Source organism: Desmodus rotundus, chromosome 1 (assembly GCF_022682495.2).
Source record: "Desmodus rotundus isolate HL8 chromosome 1, HLdesRot8A.1, whole genome shotgun sequence".
In the NCBI taxonomy this organism is placed as follows: domain Eukaryota; kingdom Metazoa; phylum Chordata; class Mammalia; order Chiroptera; family Phyllostomidae; genus Desmodus; species Desmodus rotundus.
The window spans coordinates 136,198,595-136,217,450 of record NC_071387.1 but is presented as its reverse complement, the minus strand read 5'-3'; positions in this window follow the sequence as shown (position 1 = coordinate 136,217,450).

The window sequence follows — 18,856 nt, the reverse complement described above, 5'->3', positions numbered from 1 at the left end:
CATCAATGTGCGCTTGCCTCTTGTTCACCCCCTACTGGGGACCTGGCCCACAACCCAGCCATGTGCCCTGACTGGGAACCAAAGCAGTGACCCCTTGTTTCACAGGCTTGCGTTCAATCCACTGAGCCACACCAGCCAGTGCGAAAGGAAAAAAAATTAATTGAAATATGTGATATATAACATGGTGTACAACATGTTAATTTGACACATTTATAAATTCTAACATAATTACCATTGTAGTTGTAATTAGTGCCTCTACACATTATATAATTATCATTTCTTTTTAGTGGATAGAATAATTAAATTATAGTCTCCTAGCAAGTTTGATGATTATAGTATTGTTGTTTATATTCACTATAATGTGCATTAGATTTCTATAGCTTTGAAAATTTGCACCCTTAAATAACATCTGTGCTATCCCCTCCTTGCATGGTAACCAACATTTTATTTTCAGTTTTTATGAGTTTGTTTTTTTTCAGATCCCATATATAAATACAGTAATACCATATAGTAGTTGTCTTTCTCTGTCAGACTTATCTCGATATGATGTGCTCAAGGTCCATTCATGTTGTTGCAAATGGGAAGATGTCTTTATTTCTCATGACTGAATACTATTCCATCATAAATACATATATATTTACATATATTAATATATATATTTATATATTCTTCATTCATTGATGGGCACTTAGGTTGTTTCCATATCTTGGCTATTGTGAATAATGCTACAATAAACATGAGAGTGTATATATCTATTTCATTTCTGTTTTCATTTCCCTTGGGTGTGTCCAGGTGTGGAATTGCTGGATCATACTGTACTTCTACTTTTAACTTTTCTTGAGGACTTTCCCAAATTGTGTTACATAGTCAGTGAACCAATTTACATGCCCACCAATAGAGTACAGGGTTCCCTTTTCCCACCATCCTTGCCAACACTTTTATCTCTTGTCTTAATGATAGCCATTCCAGCCTGTGTGAGGTGATATCTCATTATGGTTTTGATTTGCATTTCCCTGATGCTTAGAGATGTTGAACATTTTTTATGTACCTGTTGGTACTTTTGTGGCCATTTTGGATGTCTCCTTTGAAAAATGTATATTTGTTTTTCTGCTCATTTTTAATTGGATTGTTTCTTTGTTATTGAGTTGTAAGTGTTCTTTATGTATTGGGGATGTGAACTCCTCATTTAAAATACAGTTTGCAAAAATTTTCTCACATTCTCTAGGTTGCCTTATTTATTGTGTATTTTGTTGCACAGAAGCTTTTAAGTTTGATGTGGCTTCATTTGTTGTTTTTGTTGTTTGTGCTTTTGGTGTCATTAAAAAAATCATTGCTCGAAGCGTTGACAAGAAGCTTCCTTACTTTTTGTTCTAGGGGTGTTATGCTATCAGGTCTATATTAAATTGTTTGATTCATTTAATTTTAAGTTAATTTTTTAAATGAGGACTGTTTTTTAAAATATTTTATTTATTTATTTTTAGAGAAGGGAAAGGGAGAGAGAGAGAATGGGAGAGAAACATCAATGTGTGGTTGCCCTCGCATGCCCCCTACTGGGGACCTGGCCCACAACCCAGGCATGTGCCCTGACTGGGAATCAAACTGGTGACCCTTTTGTTCACAGGCCAGTGCTCAATCCACTGAGCCACACCAGCCAGATCAAGTTAATTTTTTAGGTGGTGTAAAATGGGGGTCAAATTTCTGTGTCATGCATATGTTTATCCAATTTTCTCAACACCATTTGTTGTAAAGACTATCCTCTCCCCATTCAATGTTGTTGGATCCCTAGTTGACTGTATATGGGGGTTAATTTGAGCTCCCTATTCTGTTCCATTTGTTTACATGTCTATATTTATGCAAATACTATACTATTTTTATTGTTATAGCTTTGTAGTATAGTTTGCAATCAGGAAATGTGACACTTCTTGCTTTGTTCTTCCTCAGAATTGCTTTGACTGTTTGGGTCTTTTGTGGTCCCATACAAATTTTAGGATGTTTTTTCTATTTCTGTGAAAAATGTCATTGGAACTTTAATGGAAATTGTGTTTGATGGAAATTGTGTTGGATTTAGGGATCTGTAATATAACTATAAAATATTAAAATATACTTAAATCCAAGAAAATGTTGTACAAACGTATTGCAGCACAAATCCCATTAGTTAGTTCCACCACTGAGAAGGAATTGGGAAAAGGGAAAATTATGCTCCCCTAAGGCCAGGAGTGAAGTGGCCAAGAATAGGAGCAGGGTAGGTATATCTTGCAATTTAACCAAAAGGATGGTATCCACCCAGAGAGGAATACAGAAAAGGGAATTCTCACCAGAATTCAAGAGGAAATAGTAAAAGTATTTCATAGTAATTATGTTAATACTAAGACTGGAGAGAAAAGTCTCCCAAAAGACTTGATAATGAAAAATAAGAGAACCTGTTCTTATCAATATTTACACAATATTTAAATTAAAAGACATGGATTTTTTTTCTTTGTAGGCCATTGACATATTGCCAAAGTGAAAAAGCAAACCACTTGTGAGGGCCTGATATGTGCATTTCAAGTATGCAAGTGTCTGCTAGTCCAACTTAAAGTATAAACATAAATGTATACACAAATTATTAATAACATTTAATTTAAATTCTGGATATTCTTATACCTCCTTCATAGTTTTCTTATCTTCATTCTAGTTACAATAATTTATCATTTTTATCATAAATGGATTCAGGTCATCTCTTACATTTTGAGGAAGAAGACGAATTATATAAGGACTCCCAGACTCCTATGATATCTTTTGGTAGTTTTTATTACAGCTCAATATTTTTACACCTTAATCTGTCAAGTAATGTGTACAATCATAATCAGAGCTTTAATAATGAAGACAGAGTGACTTTAATCATCTATCTCCTAGGGATTATATACTCAACAATGTAAGAAAGCATTACTAACAGATAATATTGGTACCATGATTACACATATAAGTAACATTCCACATATATATCTCAACATGTAATATTTAGGACAATGCATTTGATGGAATCGTTTTCTCTTCAATTGGTACGGCTATTTTTTACAGGCACTGCTCACCAATAGGAAAGACCTTTTATGGCACTTGCTTCCAAGTTGTCCATTCCCACGGTGACTCTTACCCCTCAGTTGACTGGCTGTGGTCTTAGGCATGGCAACTGTCTTGAGAAGTAGTACTGAGTATTATGAGTCCCAGAGGTACTACTCCTACATTACACCATTTTTTCTTCTTTTTAAACAATAAAATGTAAGTTCTAGCAACGTCCTTAGAAATTAACTAACCTGCAGATGTTGAGTTAGGCAGATCATGTTTATATGCTTTAACAAAATATTTACAAATGAGGTTAGAGAAGTAACTAGGCCCCACGATCTTTTAGAATGGTATAATCTATTGTATATATTCTACATGGCTGATATACATATTATATTTGGAGCATAATGCTACTATAGGAGTATTTTTAAAAAGAAATAATGTAATTCATTCCACATTTTATTTTATTTTTTGGTGGAAAGGAAAGGAACTATTTATTCAGAAGTTATACAGACTTAGAGTAATGACTTAATGTCTTCTTTAAAATCCCAACATCTCTTAAAACACCCACAATCACACACAGTCCTTCCTTACCCCCTTTGCCCAGTCTGGGGTAGGTATTCTCTTAGCAGCATTTGAGGATGTAACACTGTATTATTAGTTATAGCCATTAGATGCCCCAAACTTAATCTTATAACAGAAATGTGTACCTTTAGACCAGGGGTGTCAAACTTACTTTCACCAGGGGCCACATCAGCCTCACAGTTGCCTTCAAAGGGCCAAATGTAATTTCAACTCCTTAACAGTTAAGGAGTGGTCACATTGATACAGTCCTAAAGTTATTTCAGCCCTTTAAAGGCAACCGCAAGGCTGATGTGGCCCCCTGTGAAAATGAGTTTGACATCCCTGCCTTAGACCAATATCTTTTCATTTTCTTGACCCTCCACTTCCTGTTAACCACCACCCTATGCTTCTATGAGTTTGGTATTTTTAGATTCTACATATGTCATTACCATAATGTATTATTTTTCTTTGATTTATTTCACTTAGCATAATGCTTTCATCCATCCAAGTTGGCACAAATTGCAGGATTTTCTTCCTTCTCACAACTGAATAATACTCTATTATGTGTGTGTATATATATATAATCATGTTGGAAGAGTCCATGACCTGTTTTCTTTTGCTTTTATGCAAAAGTAATTTATACAATGATTCACACTCCCCTAGAAACAAGAGTAGTATAAGTAATGCTATGTTTGCCTAAGGTTACTCCCTAATGTGTTGAGTCCACTTCAGTCATGACTTTGTTTTATGATTGATTTACTGGTTACATGATGAGAAAATGGCAAGGCTCCTCTTAAATTATTAAGTCAAAAATAAACTGCATAACTCTTTGCATGATTGCAAGGCTAAATCAACCTCACATTGATTCATTAGACCATAAAGCTAAGAATCCTTGTGTGAAGAAATAAACTGAACAGCTGCTTGGTGTTGACTTACAACCTTGCTGTAAATAGCTGAATAGATGTTGTCCCCTTGGGAGATTAGTATTTAATCTTTAAAGAAATTTCAACACATTCATCCCTTGGGATGAGTACACAGCTGTAAAATATGAAAGCTAGAGTACCTCCCATGGATGAATAGTTCCGATAAGGAGCATTTCTGCTACCTGAGATGTTTATCATTTAAATGTGTTTACCAGATTATGCTGCATCAGAGTCTGCGACAAGCAGGGAAATAAAAGTGCAGATCAGCTGAGTTATGGTGAAGGGCTGGATAAAAATTGATAGCAGCAGCCAAATTACCTGGGTTTAATTACCAAGGAAAGATGCTTAAAATAAAGCAAAGTTTCTTTCATACTGTACTAAAGGAATACAATTTTCTCAGGAAAGAGTAATTTGTCATGGAGGATGACCAGTGGTAGCATCCCTGGACGCCCATGACTGGTGGCTCATGTCTGCATACTGCACAGCTAAATCTCCTGGTACCTTTAAGAAGTTTGTATCTAATTGAAAAAAAAAAATAGGATAAACCAGCTAAGTCAAAATTTGGAATAATAAAATTGGACAGAAGAGAAAAAAGACAAAGAAATATCTTAGATTTGGAGGAAGAGGTTTCCAATTATTGTGACATTATTTCAAAACATTTAATTTAGAAAGTTAGAATCAAGTTAATGCTATTTTGGATTACATGTTTCCATCACTATAAAGATATAATTACTTCTTATCACCTTGCAGTATCCTTTTGATAAGCAATAGCTACACATGGTTTTCACTGTTCATCTCCCCCTTTTTTAAATCTAAGTATGGAGCTTTCAAAGTTGGCAAGGAACTGTTAAAGGAAGGAGACCAGCTGCAACCCTGCAGATACATGGAATAAAGGCCAGTTATGTTGAAAGAGGCGTGGGAAACTGTCAGTAAAAGCTGACACTGACATTTCAACACAAAGACAAGAAGAAAGGTTAACCTGTTCATGGTTTTAGCTTCCATTATTTTGGGCATAATATAATCCTGGAAATATGTGATATTAATGTGTAAAAGCCACATAATTGATAAAGATATCAAAAGAAAAATTATTACCAAAAAAATCTTTAACCTAATAGAAAGCAGGCTCACAACTCTGGGAAGAGGTGTTGTGGGGCAGAGGAAAAAGAAAAAGGACTCATGGGCAAGGACAACAGTATGGTGATTGTGGGGGGAGGGGTTGGGTGGTAAATGGTAATGGAAAAAATACAATAAAAATTAAAATAAATAATTTTAGAACCTATCCAAATTTTAAAAATAAATAAAAAATAAAATGTAACATTTTTAGTTTTATTGTCCCTGATAGACAAAATAGTTGATGATATACTTCCAGGATTTTTAGTCTATAATCTTTCATTTTGTTCTTTTTACTTATGATTGCATGCTCTTCTAATCATCATACATCTGCTGTGTATTCGATGACTTGATACCTGTAGCAGGTCTTATAACTGCCAATATTCTCTTAATTATGCTAATTGTATAAGACATACTCACATAACTATTTTCCTTGCTGTAACTGTTTTATAACATGTTATGAAATAAGAGAAATTTAGAAAATTTTAATAATTATTCCAAATATTATTTTGTAGACAAGAGGCCATGTGCATGAAAGTAATCTGTGATCTGGCAAACAGCACCATAGTTTATAGCTACAAATACTTGATGACCACTTGAAACAGAGATATGTCTGAATTCAGCAAATGGATTAATATTCTCAGTGCATAATGAAGAAGTAGTTTTCAAAATATGGTGACATGAAGCCAAGATAACCACAGGAATCTCTAGCTCATATCTTGAGGGAGAATTCAGAAGGTTAGAAAATGTAGAATTAAAAAGAAATTGGCAATTCCACTGCTGGGATTATACCATAAGGATCCTGAAACACCAATTCAAAAGAATCTATGCACCCCAATATTCATAGCAGCACAATTCATAATAGCCAAGGGTTGGAAGAAACCTATGTGTCCATCACTAAATGAGTGGATCCAAAGACACAGTACATTTGCACAATGTAATACTACATAGCAGAAAGAAAGAAGGAGCTCCTACCCTTTGCGACAGCATGGATGGATCTGGAGAGCATTATGCTAAATGAAATAAGCCAGGCGGTGAAAGACAAATACCCTATGACCTCACCTATAAGTGGAACCTAATCAACAAAACAAGCAAGCAAGCAAAATATAACCAGAGATATTGAAATTAAGAACAAACTGACAGTAACAAGAAGGGAGGGGGAGGAGGATAATGGGGAGAAAAGGGGAAGGGTCATCAAGGAACACATAGAAAGGACACATAGACATTCTAAGGGGGTAGGATTGAGGGTGGAAGGTGGGGTGGGGGGGACTAGTGGGGGAGGAAATAGAGATAACTGTACTTGAACAACAATAAAAAAAAAGAAATTGACTTAATAGATCCTACATATAGCTTTTTGTAAGCAGAATTATCCAATATAAAAATGCATCAAATTATACACACGTATAATGAATAATTATTGCAAAGAAGAGAATAATTTTGAAACATATTATACTACAATGTATATGCATTTTCAAGAATTTCTTTTGATAGCCCTGGCTGATGTGGCTCAGTGGATTGAACACTGGCCTGTGAACTGAAAGGCTGCTGATTTTATTCCCCATCAGGGAACATGATCCCCAGTTGGGGGCATGTGAGAAGCAACCAATTGATGTGTTTTTCCCACTCTTTCTTCCTCCCTTCCCCCTCTCTGAAAATAAATAATTCTTTAAAAATTTTTTAAAGTACAATAAAATGTTACTTGATTATCTAAAAAGAACAATTTTCAATTAATTCAGACTGAAAAATAAAAGCAACCTGGAAAAGTTAATTCAGGAATTCTTAACAGTTATTCATCATGTCATTGGAGATGTTTTAACTTCATTATAAACAGTAAAGACTGGACTAGATTTTGCAAAAAAATAAATAGTTTTTGTGAAGCTTGGGATCTACAAGAAATATAAAGGCAAGAACATCTCCAAGAAACGAGAGCAAAACTTATTTAAATTAACCATAAAACAAACCAAGTACAATGTATATCTAAGGATGGAAAAAGAATTCAGAGCATAGAAATTCATGAAAAAGAGTCCATAACATGGTAGACAAAAATAGTACCAAATAATATTATTCAAAATAGAAAAGAAAACCTAACAAAATAAAATACATCTAACTCCTGCAAAGAGCAACTTCAAGTTTAAATTTAATGAACAAATCTTGGCTATTGTAAATAGCACTGCTATAACATAGGGTATTTTTTGTGTGTGTGGTGTTTGGGGATCTTGCGGTATATTCCCAGAAGTGTAATCACTGGGTCAAAAGGCAGTTCCATTTTTAATTTTTAAAGGAAACTCTGTACCATTTTCCACAGTGGTTGTACCAGGTTGCATTCCTACCAACAGTGCACTAGGGTTCCCTTTTCTCCACATCTCCTAGCCAGCACTTGTTGTTCCTTGATTTACTTATGGTAGCCATTCTGACAGGTATAAGGTGTTATCTCACTGAAGTTTCAAGTTGCGACAAAGTGCCCAACAGTAGATGAGTGGATAAAATAAACTGTGGTACATTTATAAAATGGAATACTACACAGCATTAAAAAAGGAACTCATATTTTATAACAGGATGGATGGACCTGGAGAAAATTATGTTAAGTGAATTAAGCCAGTTAGTGAAATAAAAATACCACATGATGTCACTTCTATGTGGAATCTGATGAACACAATAAATCAGCTAACAAAATAGTAACAGAAATGTAGATGCATAAAACAGACAGACAGCTGCTGGAAAGGAGGTGGTGGACACAATGAAAGATGGTGAAGGGATTAACCAAAGAACATCTATGCACAACCCGTGGACACCAGGACAACAATGTGGGGATTGTTCTGGGGAGAAGAGAGGGTGGGAAGTTGGGGCTGGGTGGGGGCCAGGAAAGGAAGAGAAACACTGGAACCTATGTGAAAGAAAAAATAAAAATATCATTTAAAAGGATAAAGTAACAAGTATTTGCAAGAATGTGAAAAAATTGGGAAAAAGTAAATAAATTTAATGAACAAAGAATTCCACAAAAACCCAGTAAACAGAAAAAACTCAATGTGGTCTCTAATTTTGGCTCCACAAATCGAATACATGAAAGCAGAGAACATGTAAAAATTTTAACCTTAGTTCTTTTTCATATATATATATATATATATATATATATATGATAGATATATGATAGATATAATAGATATATGATATATCTATGGATATAAAATAACTTTAGTTCATATATATGTACATATATATGTAATAGATATATACATAAAAGAACTAAGTTCTCATATCAAAGAAAATAAAACTTTTATAGGTATATTATATATGTGTGTGTGTATATATATATAAACTATATGAATATATTTTTCTGTAAAAAGTCGAACACATACATGGTAAACTATAAGGCAAGTAAAGTGGAGAAAAATGTCCACAAATTAACAAACATGTTTAAAAACAGAACAAAATATAATTCTTAAAAATATAGAAATAATATAAAAACTATCAATTAAAATCTAATATATACATGTTAGAAATTTCAGTTAAGAAACTATGATGACTGAAAAAATAAAGCTTAGAGATAAAAATTCAACAGAGTGTTGAATAGCAAAAAGGTTACTGATACAATAAAGATAGTGAATTCCAGACTGGTTGTTAAGTTTCAGGGAGTGGTGGAAACAGCAAGGACATCAACTAGGTTTGGTATCAATGGGCTTTAGCATTGTGATGCCATCTTGGGCCTGTGGTTTTCTCTTTAACACTATATTATAGGGCTTTTAGGTAATACTTCCTAACGTATTTTGAGCCATGGTCCTCTTTAAATTCTGATGAAAATGGTGAATCTAACTCACCATAAAAAATGCATACTCATGCATAAAATATGCAAAGAATACCAGGGATTTATGAACCACTTGCAGTCAAAGTTTAAAATCTATCTTATAGAGAAGATAGATTTAAACAGGTCCTTGCTGTTTCTGGAACCAAAATTACATTCACTACAGCAGAGGAGACCATTTCATGATTGAGTGACCCCTGAATAGTATTTGTGCAGCTTCTTGCCTGAGATACTATCGAACAGGAGTGACTCCACTTGAATAATGAATGGATATTTTTTTCTCTTTAGTTTCTGTTAGGTCCCAGAAAAGAGAAAAACAGATCAAGAAGATTCCAGTATGTTACACCCTGAGACTAGAACATTATAGACAATTAGAAAAGGGGAAAAGAGCTGAATTAGAGCCAGGCCAGCAAACTGAAGCCTGCAGACCAAATCTAGCCTGCTACGTTTCTCTGTGTTCCAAAAGCTGAAATGTTTTTAACATATTTAATAATTTAAAGTATTAAAAATAATACGTCATTATGTGCGAAATTCAAATTTCAGTGTTTACAACAATATTTTATTGGAACACAGCCATGTCATCATTTTCATGTTATTTCTAGGGGCTATTTCCCTATAGTGGCTGAGTTGAGTAGTTGCGCTAAAGACCATCTGACCTGGAAAGCCTAAACTCTGCAGTATCTGCCCCTACACAGAACAAGTTTGCCAAACTCTGATGCAGAATGTGTGCACAGTTGAATAATAGCAGTGTCTGAATCAGGCCATGTGGCTTCCGTGCAAAGCACGATGCAAAGCATGCTCTTATTTTCATTCCTACTCTCCCTTCAAAGCATATGGAATGATTGCCTGGCTTCTACCCACAGACCTTAAGAAAATCAAAGTCGAATATTCTTCCTCTCATATGGAAAGATGTGATTTCTGAACTTATTATATTTTTGAACTTCAAAGGGTAATCTTAGGAAGCTCCTATGTTCCTTAGCTACTTCACTGCATACATTATGAGGGCTCTGTATTGCTGTATTTTATGAATTGAAGTATGAGATTTTTTAAATAATAAACTTTATTGAAGTAATTTATATACATACAAAAATACAAATTATAAGTATAAAAGTCAATGATTTTTTACAATGTGAATACACTCATCTATCATGCAAACCAAAAATTTCTCTCTTGTCCAAAGTTGCTTCTACCTTGATTTCTAAAGCCATAGAAGGTTTTGTACTTTATATATTATCTTTAAAATCTTGCTTTTTCACTCAACATTGCTTGTGTGATTTATTTGAGCTTTATCTAGCTCTAGTTTATTTATTTGCAATGATATGCGGTATCCCATTATAAGTATTAAGTAAAAATATATATTACCATACATATATGACCTATATGCAATTCATTATTTTTTCTTTTGTATCAAGTTAAAGGTTATGCCTATTATGTAAAAGAGAAATGTCTAGGCCATATGAATAATCATCCTTAGGAATTACTTCCATAGAATTATCCAAAATATTGGACAGATTTAAAATGTTACCAACAACTTATGAGAATTCCAGTTACTGCAGAAATTGATGATTAAAAATACCCAGTTATTTGTGTAAGTGTATAGAGGAACCAGTTGTGATTTTAATTCTCTAATGAAGAATATGGTTAGAGGATTCACACTGATTTCACGTTTTATTATACAACTACAGTAACCTCACGACAATGCAGTTTTGTAGAAATAGGTAGATTAACAGATCAGACTACAGAGTCTAAAATTAAACCCTCGTGTGTGGACATCTAATTTGCAACAAGTATGTATATGAAACACAGTGCAGAAAAGATAGTCCTTTCACCAAATAGTGCTGGAGCATTTGGGAATTCGTATGCAAACAAGTGAACTGTTACCTCAAGTTATATTTTAAAAAAATAACACAGATCTTAAACTTTAATGTAAGAATGAAAACTATAAAAAATTTAGAAAAAAACATAAGAAAAACAACATTGTGGCCTTGGGTTAGGCAAAGATTTCTTGATAGGTTGCAAAAAGCACAAAATTTAAAGGGAAAAAATATATACTGAAGTTCTTCAAAATTTGGAAAGAAGGGTAAGGGTAAGGGTCAAGTCAAGGAACATGTATAAAGGACCCACGGAGAAGGACAATGGGGGGAGGACTGAATGTGGGGAGTGGGGGTGGGAAGGGGAGGGTAATGGGGGAAAATGGGGACAACAGTAATTGAACAACATTAAAAAAAGTTTTTAAAAATTTAACAGATCTCTTTGGATAACACTGTTAATAAAATAGAATACAAGATACAAACCGAGAGAAAGTATTTGAAAAACACTTATCTAATATAGGGCTTAAGTCCAAAATGCATGGCATTTTCTTGGTACCCAGTAAAAGAAACTGGACAACATTTTTTATCTAAAAATGAACAAGTACTTCACCAAGGTGATATGTGAATGAGCTCATGACAAGATGCTCGACATTACTGATGAGCAAAATTCAAATTTAAATCATAATGAATCAAAATTCATAATTTAAATCACAACATGCCTATGACTAGAATTGGGAAGACTGACACTGCAAAGTACCAGAAACATGAGGAGAAACTTGGACATTCAAGTTAGTGAAAAGGTAAGCATAAAGCTTGCCAAATGTATAGTCATTCTGGAAAATAGTTTGGCAGTTTCTTACAAATACAAAAATATGCTTACCTGTATTTTGCTGAATATAATGTACAGTTTTTGCCCAAATTTTTGAGGTGAAAATAAGGATGAACATTATACATGGGTATAATGACTACATACCATGGATATGATAATGGGTAAAATAATCCCATGTATAATGCACACAGAAACATGGGTGTGTGTTATACATGACAAAGTACGGTACTATATGACCCACAAAATTCAAGAGAAATGAGAACAAATGTCCACACTAAAGCCACATTAAGGGCTGTTCTAATATTGCTCCCCTTCCAGGAAAAAAGTGTTCATCAACTATGATTAAATACCTAACTGTTGATAAACAAAAAAGGGAACAGACTGCTCACATGCACACACACACACACACACATGCCAAAACAATGCAGCATGCGAAAGCAGCAGACTCAAAGCCTGCAGAAGCATGAATCTGTTCATACTACAGTCAGGAAAGGCAAATATTTGAGATGGGTATGGATGTTCGAGAGATGGTTGTTTTTTTTACGTAGTTTGTCATTGGTGAATATCACTGTTACGCTGTTTTTCCTTTGCTATACAACTTTGATATACAGCATTCATACTACTTGTATTTAGATAGCAAATACTTGGGTAGCGAGTATTCCTTGTATTGCTGAATTTACTTTGTATAAATTCAGTAAATACATATCAACCATATTCTAAGCAATTTGCATGCACTAGCATACATAGAAAGTAATAATTTATATCCTGTGTATGTGGATTCTTATTTTATGTTTTATGAAAGTAAGCATTTGGCTCTTCAGTTTTCATATTTTGGAGGAGACACAGTTTGGTTTTATTTTTCCTCTAGTATCTAGCAAATGTTATTGGAAATGTTTACCTCTCTCTTTTACAGCATCTTTTCTATATTTTTTACCTATTGCTTCTGGTTTCCAGGATTTTAGTGCAATATACACTTGGTGCTGTATACAAATTCCTAACAGAAGGAAGCATTTTATAACAAAAGGCAATGTTATTGATTGCATTTGTTACATATTATAACACTACAGTAATTAAACTGGCAGATTTGGAAAGTCAATACATGGCATTCTGGCTCTAAAGAACACAAATTTACTGCAAATTATTTGTTGTTTTTATTGTTTGGGGGATTATTTTTTAGGTGTCCACCTATATTTCGGTATTTAGGAATATTGGGCATAGTTACAGCACTGTTGTCCATCAAGTTCAGGATGTGAGAAATGGAAAACAGCAGTGAATTCAGCTGCCATTTGCAAACATATAATGAAACTGAATGGATGGAGTAAGATGTTTGAGGAGGTGACTCCTGAAGGAATCTTTGGGTACAGCAGTATGGTGAAATTTCAAAAACTAGGCTAAGATTGGGCAAGGCATGTAATGAAAGCTCTTTTCTAAGGCTAACTTTTACTACAAAAATAGCAGGCATTTAAAAAATATTTGGATGATTTTAATGTATTTACCTAATTATAAATATTAAGTAAAAGCCTTCATGTTCAGTGGCATGCTGACCGTTATTACTAGCACTTACAGGCTCATAGAGATGCTTGTGTTCCTTCCTTCCCAGCTCCTCATTTAGTGACATCGCATTGGGAGTTCAAAATTTGCCTTGATGGGAAGACTTGCATCAGAGAAATTGTCAAATGCTACAAATCAGTCCCTTTTCTCTCTGGAGAGCTGATTGGTAACAATTTAAGCATACAACTGCACAAAATCAAACCTGTTTCTTAAGAAGGCAGCAGTTTTGGGTGCTGAAAATAGATTAAGGTAATCTAAATACAAAGTATTTTTATGTAGCACTGAGTATAATATAAATCAATTTCTGAATAAAAAACACCTGATTAATGGACGTCCTTTACAAAACTTTTGGTAAATAAGCTAATACAATAGCAAAAGATGTGGTTTCTTCTGTGGTAAAAGAGATATCTAATAAGAAATCTCAATGGAGTTTTAGCCAGTAATCCTACAAGAAACAAATTTATTGTAGTAAATCCATCCCTACAGTTCTTTATTCGATAATTGGTAGTTGGTAATTGGCAAGGTTGCCTAGAAAGAACATTCGTCTTTGTGTAAATAAATATAGAATTTCTATTCATGACAATTTGAAGAAAATAATATATTAAATAACACATAAAAATAATAGCATATCAGAATGGTAATAGAGTATAAAATTATATTTGTATACTATTAATATTGTAGTTATGACTACTGAGCTCCAGAGCTGTTTATTTATTTCTTAGTCATTCATTTGTGTAGCATAATTTTAGCCCTAATATTATTTTCAATAGCTATCATTTTTGAAATGGATATCTAAATATGACAATTAAGAATAATTGAAATTACACCATTGAATAGGCTTTGCTATAATTCACAATTACTTTAATACTGAAAGATGATTTATTCAATAATTTCCATTTGTCAGAGGAAATAGCTGATCCTATTAAAAAATATTTGTTCCAACTGGTATGTATAATTACAGATAAAATCCTGGGTGTTTAAATAAATTAAAATGAAACCATTATTGTGTGATGATCTGGCTGTGGCTTAGCCCATAAAACTTACTGAAAGAGGGTTTGTTGAGAGTTTGTTACTTTTGTGTCCCACTGTTGATGGGACAAGGGGGGATCACATCACAACTGGAATTAAAAGAGTCAATCATGAACAAATCTCCAGTAGATGACAATTAAGAAACTCAAGACTACAATAGACTTACTGGTATCCTTCAAATCAGAAATTAGTTACCAGTATGTTTAAATGCAATGCCAGAATTTAACATTTAATGTTGATTAAATCCTAATAAGCAGAATTTTCCAGTCTACCTTAACGGCAGACTAGATGTTCTTGATTCACTGCTTCTCAATCTATAACCAGTCACCCACGATGATGCTTAAAACTACCAGATTGGCATCGGTCTCCTCTCCAATGCAAAGGCAATGGAAATAACCTTCCTACACTGAAAATTTCTTCACTCAAAACAATGTTGGTGACTTTTTAAAATGTAGTGAAAATATTTTCATTTTCTGCTACATATTCTACATAATTCAAACACCTTTATAGGCCTATTTTATACAAGTGGTATACTACAAAAAACTATCATGACTTCAAAAAAATTATCTCATTTTTTCTCTTTCAGTAATTTCAACTCCTGATATGCTATATGATTATAACTAGAGTGGAACAGGTTAGGAAAATCATTAGTTTTTTGGATGTAAACGTATTAGATAACTTAGTGCTTAAAGACACGAAGAGTTTTAGGATCAATGCCTGTTAGGATGGGAGTAGAATTTTAAGTATAATTAGTATGCAAGCAACTGTAAACTTTATTTGTAAAGTGTGCAAAGAATGAACCCAACCACAAAGCAGACAGATTCCAGTAGAAGCTAGGAAGAGACACTGGAACCTTAATTTCAGTGAGAACGATGTTCGTCGCTGACACTAGGTCCTTGGCCTGTGAATGGTTTTTCTAGCAATGTAAGAGAAACTGTGAGCATTTAATGCAACTGATAGTGAATACTGGTTCTTACCAAAACACTTTTTGTAGAAGAATGGATAAATAGAAGCAAACATCAAGTCTATACTCTATGATAAATAAGCTGAAACAGTCAGAAAATAGAGCACAATCTAAAAATATGAGAGAAAATTATATCTGAAAAATACTAGTTACAAGACACATTTTAGAATGTAGCTGCTTTGCACTTTCTAAAAGTTCAGTGAAGGAAAAGATGTGTTGGAAAGACATGACAGAATCATTTAGATTTGATAAAAGTATGATAACAGAAAGAACTAATGAAAGGAAGCAAAATTTCATGGTAGAATAAAAATCTATTTTTTTGCAGTTGCTGTAAAAAAAGTTTAAACCTACAAAAGAAAATAAATAGATAGGAGGTATAGGGTACTAATTTACCACCTTTTTTGAATGCATGGGAGGAAAAATAAGAGATGAAAACTGAAAATAATGACTAAAAAATTCTCAATGAAAATATAAGAACTGGCTCTTCCTGAAAGATACAAGAAAACTGAACTGGAACAAAACTCGGTGAGGCAACCGATGAAACCATTCTTTAAAAAGGCTCAAATGGATTATGATGTGTCAGACACAATTAATCTAAAGGGAACAAAAATATGAAAATTTTGAGCATCTGTGTTAAATCATCAATTACAAATTCAAAATACACCAAAGGAATCTCCTCTACATCCAGAAAAAGTTTAATAGAGATATATGTTTTCAGAATAATAACGGTTGCATGCAAACTACAAATGTTGATTTTGTTATTTAAAGCAGAGAAGGAATGTGTTAGAAAACTATCAGTTTCTTGATTTGGTATTTTAGAAAAAGTTTTGGTTTGACACTGCTCAGGTAGTAGAAAGTTTTTTACCAAAATTGTAATTTTTATTTGACTTTAGTAAAATATCTTTTTGAATAAATAATAAAAAAGTATCTCAATTGAAGGAGATAAAATAATTTGGAAAGCCTTTCTATTTAAGGGATTCCTAATATTTTATTAAATTACCTAAATTAAAATACATCTCTAATGGATGCCTCCTTAAAATAAACAAACATGCAAATAAAAACTCCTGTTTTTTTCTTTTTTGCTTTTATAAAAATTTTCTACTCCCCAACAAAAGCTAAATGCTTCTGATTATACTATCTTCTAAAACACCATTAGATACGTAAGAAAATTTCTGTAGTGTAGCAATGATCCATTAATCTACAAAACCCAAAGATACTAGAGTTTAAAAATATGCATATATTACAATAGGATCCAAATGGTATTTAAATATTTTTATTTTTGGAATGATTACTTTTATATATAGCCATTTAAAAATAATGTTATTGATTTATTTCCCTCATGAGTTAAGGTTATAAAATTATTTACCTGGATGTTACAACTACTAATTTTCTAAGAATTCTTTGTGACAGTTGAATAGCATTAATCCAGGGCCAAGTTCATTCACCTTATGTTCTCTTTATATATAAATATAAAATATGGACTTTATTTCATCATCACCGATAGGGGAAAAAGTACAATTTCCTCTATCACAAAGCAATACATTTTATCTTTAAAAATTATTCTGTTATTCCTGGATAATCAATAAATAGAATTATACCTTCTTTGTCAGGTCAAAATAAAAATATTCTAGCACCTTTCATTTGTCTTTAAACAATAAATATAAATTTATTTCTAATAACATGGATTGAGATTAATCATAAGTATGATAAAAATATCACTTAGCTCCCCAAAGCCTTTGTTCTCTGTGACAGACATCTTTGGTTTTCACATCACGTCTCCTCCATCTATATATGATTCAGGAGCGAGTTCTAGTAAGGTTCATTTGCATTAACGGCATTCTACCTCAAATGTGTGCCACTCAAGTTTCTACTTTCTGCCTCAGGATTGCTTTGGTGCTGCAACAATCTAATTTGACCACATCCACGTACAACGTGAATATGTGAGGTTGACAATGCCTGTCGAGGTGCCCCTCAAACCAATGGGGGATGCTGAAGTCACTGGACCCATGCACTGGCTTCCTTTCCTTCAGGTCAACATCTGTTAGAGGACTTCTTTACTACTTAGAGGTTCCAGCTAAGTCAGTTCCCTGTGGCATTAATAATGCACTCCCGTACTGATTTTTCATCTTGCCCAACTTTTCCTCTCCCCATTCTTATTTCTGCTTGCTGGTACCACCTCATGATAATCTGCCTTTATCCAAGTCTCAGCTCATGCTCTGCTTTCAGTGAAACGCATGATAGTCTCTACCCTGGAAAACAGATATTCAGCTTGAGTGTTTGGAACAGATCATCATTAATTTCTGTAAACTATCCCGTGTGGTGGATTGGGTATGGGAAAGCTACATACAAGTGACATTGGGAAAGGTAGTAACTCTAGCATTTAAACAGTACAAGCTCGAAAGTAGGGATAAGATATGTGAAGATGTCTGCTGTTTGTTAGCTGCCTCGGAAGCCATGAAGAAGTAATAAAGGGCTCAGGTCAGCAAACATCACAGAGAGCAGACTAAAAACCAAGGCCATCTTGTAAGTGAGTGTCCTGTCCTTCGGTCACAGAGTAAACATTGGTAAAACTCAGGATCAAGCTGCAGTTATAAGTGCAAAGCTGACTAAGTATCAATTTAAGTTTTCCAATTTAACAGTGTGCCAGAAAGCTTTGGCAGAATCTTAAGGAATGACTCAGAAAGTTTAAAGATTAGGTAATTAACAATGGATTTATTATGAGAAACCAGAAAACCCACAAGCTAAAAATAGTCCATGATAAATGCTGGGAATAATCCATTCACTAAAGCAATAAAGAAAACTCTAGCAAAGAGCCACCATAATTTTTTAGAAGCTCAGTTGTGACCCTCTGCTGTAGTTCAGGGTTGGCAGTAGGAGATGCTGTCATGAATCTGAGCTCTAGATTCCAGAGCTGACGGGAATGATAGAATTCTAGCGTAGTAGAAGGCAAGTTTCAGTGTAATAGAGCATAGGAAAGGTATGTACAATTACCATCCTGGATAGCAACACCATGGGGCATGTTACCCTCACCCACAGTGACCTGTAGTAATGTTTAGAGACATGATTGATGTTCTTTTTCTTGTATTTATTTTTGTTTTTTATTGTTCCAGTACTTTTGTCTCCATTTTCCCATCACCACTTTCCCCTGTTCCACCCACTCCACCTCCTACCCTCAATCCTATCCCCCTTTGGCTTTAGCCATGGGGCCTTTATACATGTCCCTTGATGACCCTT